This window comes from Macaca mulatta, chromosome 6 (genome assembly GCF_049350105.2).
Source record: "Macaca mulatta isolate MMU2019108-1 chromosome 6, T2T-MMU8v2.0, whole genome shotgun sequence".
Lineage (NCBI taxonomy): Eukaryota > Metazoa > Chordata > Mammalia > Primates > Cercopithecidae > Macaca > Macaca mulatta.
In genome coordinates, this window is record NC_133411.1 from 45,366,302 (window position 1) to 45,371,326 (window position 5,025).

The 5,025-nt window shown below is 34.5% G+C and overlaps 1 non-coding gene across 1 annotated transcript; it reads right to left on the reverse strand.

The window, feature by feature from the left end:
* Window positions 1–519: 519 nt before the first annotated feature.
* LOC114679107 (U6 spliceosomal RNA) lies at window positions 520–623 on the reverse strand. The gene has a single exon (XR_003730789.1). It is a non-coding gene; the product is annotated as a U6 spliceosomal RNA (small nuclear RNA).
* Between the last annotated feature and the right edge of the window lie 4,402 nt (window positions 624–5,025).

The following is a 5,025-nucleotide window of genomic DNA, read 5'->3' on the forward strand; positions in this document are numbered from 1 at the left end:
TTCTCCTTGGGAAGTACGATTTATTTGAATTCTGAAGAAAATCAAGAATACTTTTCTGGCTGTTGTGGGCTGCAAATGATGTAGCTTTTGAACATCTACTTCACGGCATATTTCTGGTACAGTCTGCAGAGAAAGGTCCCTTCTATATTGCTACATGAGGATAACTACCTACATTCTTTTGCCTCAACAAAAGAAGCTTCATGATGGTTGGATAATATCTCCTTCCAAATAACATACAGGAAATCTTGATACTGTAAAATATCTGAATAAATATTCGATACTATACATAGCTTCACTAAATTGTACACAAGGCAATGATTCTGACTTTTATTATTGGTTCCTCTTTGTTGATGGCATCACTATATCTGATCAAAGAAGTTGTGAACTCATCACACAAAACTCAGTCAATGGTGCAATGTATATATTTTTTCAAAGTAACATAAATCTTTTATTGTAAGTCCATTTATTTATGTTACAATGAGAGTATCATAAAAAAACAAAAGTATCTTATTGATTTAAAAACATACAGGATGCTTCTTGAATTTATGTGTAATTCTTGTGCAAAGGCCATGCAACTCTTTTTCTGTATCATTCCAATTTTAGTATATGTGCTGCTGAAGCAAGAACAACATGTGTATTCTTGTTTATGACATATATGGATTTTCTGTATAATCTGTTTTACATAATCACTGAGGAGGCAAGCCCTATATATTTAAAAAGGGAGTACCATGTTTATACTAGGAAAGAGAAGAAAATACACTGTAATTCCTGGAATGCTTAATGATATAAATGCTGTGTGAAGTGTTTTATACAAATTTTCTCTTTTAATCTTTGTTTAATGACTATGAGCACATTTTAGTCTTCCCATTTTATAGATTAAAACTTAACCTATATTTTCTCAAATCCAAGTTGAGAGAATGAATGAATGAATGAACTAGGAAATAAACTTAGCTCTATTTGTGGAAAAATTTTGTGATTTTCAACTAAACCATGCTACTGCTCTGCTACATAATTTATTTATTCATTTACTCACAAATATTTATTTACTACCTACTTTATGGCAGACACTATGCTAAATTATAAGGATAGAGAAATAATCAGTATATTTTTTTCAATGGTAGAAAAATGACAATTAAAATTAATTTTAAAATACAGTGACTATTCTCTGAAGGGAGGAAAGATCTCTTCTTATGTAATAATATCCTAAATAAATTCAAGCAAATTTTATTACACAGTAAAACTTTATTCATGGTAGTGATTTGTGATGTATCACAAAGGCTTCTTGTTACACTATTGTATGATTTAAGAGTATTTGATATGAATTGCTAGACAGCAAGGTCTAGTTTATCTTTAGATATATTGATTTTTCCAGACTAGATATTGTTTTTTAAAAATTGAACTTTTAGGAGAGCTGTATTTGAACTTGCTACATATGGGTGTGAATTCTGGCTAAGCAGAGAAATCTGTCTTAAAGGAGGTAGGGTTGAGAATTGGAACTCTAGGTAGTAACTCTCCACATCAGTGGTTCTCAACCTGAAACATGCATCAGAATCTCATATAGGAGTTGTTGAAACACAGATTTCTGGTCCTACTCCTGAAATTTCTGATTCAGTAAGTCTGAGATGGGGTAAAAAAATTTATATTTCTAATAAGTTCTTAGGTGATATTGATGCCATTAACCTGAGGACCACAGTTGGAGAACCATTGCTGTATGGGAAAGTATTTCCTTATCTTCTTATACAGAATAGGAAAAAATGGGAATAGTTGATATATTCCCCGGGCTAATTTGTTCTAACCAATACCAACTTCTGCCTTGGTCTCACTCATGAGATCTGGTGACCTTTCAGTGTATGCATGAGGAGCCAAAGAACTCACAAGATGAACATCAGTAATCTCCCTCTTTATAAAATGTTTGGTTTTATTTATTTTTATTTTTAAGTTTTTTGCAGATATGATTTAGAGTTTGTTCATTTATGCATTCATTAAAATTAAGGTAAACTTCAAGGACTTTGTTAAATGAGAAAATGTAAAAAGTTATATAACACAATGTTCCCTGTTTTCTCAGGGAAGTAAAAGCCAGTTGCACTAAAAACATGTTGAGGAAACAGATACGTATGGGGTGATTTGGTGCACATCTGTGGTACAAAGGAAATTTTATTGACTTCAAACAGAATAAGTGAACTCCAAAAAGAGAGACACCTCTCCACATTACAGAGGAGCAAAGTGTGTTTTCTTGTACCTGGCACTTAATCCAACCATCAAACCCAATGGGCATGAGTTTTGCTAACTTGAGTGAAGTGATAACTAAACATTTCAACCTCAGACTTGAATGTTTTGGTATAAAATGTAAAGTGCATTCAGCTGAAACCCTAATCTACAGCATTTTGATTTTTTCCCCCTTGGTTTATGTTTGGTACTTTGTTAGAAAGTTCACTTCTCATTTGATTCCACATGGATGCAATGTTTCCTGTCTCATAGCCAAAGTCAACCCTTTAAGGTCTATAGGAGTGTTGTAGGCATATAAATTTTAAAAAGTAGAGAGAACGCTGAAATTCAGGACCACCTAAATTGCCAGCAGCAGCTTTAGAACCACACAGGTCAGTCAGTGTCCAAGTGGTCAAAATAAAGACTACTCAGGGCAGAGCCTAGGAAACCTGACAGCCGCAAAGCTGGTGGAGTAGCTTTCCTCATAATGGAAGGCAAAATGAGACATCAGTGTAATCAGTGAAGGTTAAACAGACCTGGGATATATTAGTCATGGATCTTCAAACAACAACAAAAAAGGGGGGGTGGGGTGCTTTACACTACTTAAGGAAGAGATTTCTGTAACTTTATTTCTAAAGCTTGGCAGCCTTAGGAGGTAAAGAGGCTAGTTCATAAGGCCAGACATTTTATGCAAACTTTTAAAAAAGTTCTTACCTTGGCTAATTGAGATTGCAAAGCTGAAACAGTGCTATGGAAGACAGCCATGTATGAATAAGATGGAATCAAGTGGCTCTTCTGGGTTCATGTAATTATTTTCTTCTTATGGTTATGAAGGTTATTGATAATGAAGTTAAGTTATAAAAGCCCACCTTGCCTTTTAATTATGTATATATATTTTTTTTGAGATGGAGTCTTCCTCTGTCACCCAGGCTGGAGTGCAGTGGCACAATCTCAGTTTACTGCAGCCTCTGCCTCCTGGGTTTAAATGATTCTCCTGCTTCAGCCTCCTGAGTAGCTGGGACTACATGAGCATGCCACAACACCCAGCTTTTTTTTTTTTTTTTTTTTTTTTTTTTTTTTTTTTTTTGTATTTTTAGTAGAGACAGGGTTTCATCATGTTTGCCAGGCTGGTCTCGAACTCCTGACTTCAGGTGGTTCGCCTGCCTTGGCCTCCCAAAGTGCAGGGATTAAAGGCATGAGTCACCACACGCAGCCATTTTTTGATTATATTCTTATTAGATCTTTCCAACATTTCCAAAATTTCCAATGTGTGCTATGTGTAATGGTTTATAAACAAAGTCTGTTATTGTTGATATAGAATTGGAGGCAGCAGATGCATTTGATAAACTATGTTAACACTTTCGAGAAAAGAACTTTACAACACAATAAAAATTACAACACCCAAACAAGAAAATTTGTGGATCCCATTAAAGCTATGCATAATCCACAAATAATTCTTTTGAATTATACCCCTATAGAATAATTTAATTTAAAAGGAGAGAAAAATGCTTTTTATTAATTTTCATCACCACACCTTCCCTGCCCCCTTCAAGAATGTTGGGATGTAAGTGGGAAAAAAAGAAAACTGGGTTATTTACTACAATATGTCCAAGTATTTGAAGGGTCTTACCAAAAGTAATGAAACTGTCAACATGGTTTCTTGTAAGTTTATTTTGCGTCTATGAACTGGCAAATGTTGCACATTTGTTAGAAGTTTTCTAATATTCACCTTCAGAGTTCTTTTGCTGAAAATAATTCAGAAAGTCAGAGCTCCAGGAGCTCAACTGGACTTTTTATTGGTCATCAGGTGTCAAGTACTTAAAACTGACTTTGCTCATTCCACTAGTCACATCCTTCAACTAGTCACACAGAATTAAGTTTAAACAATTTTCAAACCATTTGTCTTTATATTTTTCTGTTTACTTGGAATTCTCAGCAATTTCTTGTAAGATTTCAAAACTTATGCTTAAGAATAAAAAATGTAACAGAATACAGGAAATTTTATTTTTTGAGCACTGACACTTTCTTTTTATAGCAGTCACTGGGGGTATTGACCTCTTCCCCAGAAATAGCAGTAGCGATTTAATGAGGATCATGAATGTTTCTTAGTTTATGCCTCACCCTAGCCAAAATAAAAAGTGTAAGTTATTGTTCTTCTATCCAGTCTTCCTTTTATCCCCTCAGAAATATTCATACTATTCTATCACTAAGTATTTCTTTTTGTTTTCTAGGCTCATTACATAGGCTTGATCTCCCTGACCTAATATTCTTGCATGAACCAGGTCTTCCAGTATTCATCTGGCCAATTCTGTTGGTGTCATGTTGTCCTGTTCTACCAATTTTGTGCCACTCCTGGCCTAGTGGTTTTTTCAAAACATGTAGGCATCTAGGGTGTCATTTTCTCTTCTGTTGATGTGCACATTTAGGAGGATGGGCCCCAGAATACTTACAAAAAATACTTTCAGTAGAGAGATAGCAAGGTATAAGTATGTTGTGGTTGTTCAAAACATATTTGTTGTATAAAATTTCCTATTTAATGCTGGAGATAATGCATCTTGCCTTTGCACCTAACTCAAATGGGTATTTTAATCTATTCAGGTAGGTTGGATAGTGCCATAATTCAGTGCCATGGAAAAGGCTTTCAGGTAGGGTGAAGAATGCCCTACCGTCAGCCTGCCTATGAACTTTTCCAACATATTTTAACTGCAGCCTGTTGATAATTCCCTAAAGATTATGGGAATATAAAGACATTATTTTGGATTAAATTACTCGGTCCTTATTCTTAGAAAGTCATATTATACAATGTCAACAAAAACTAGA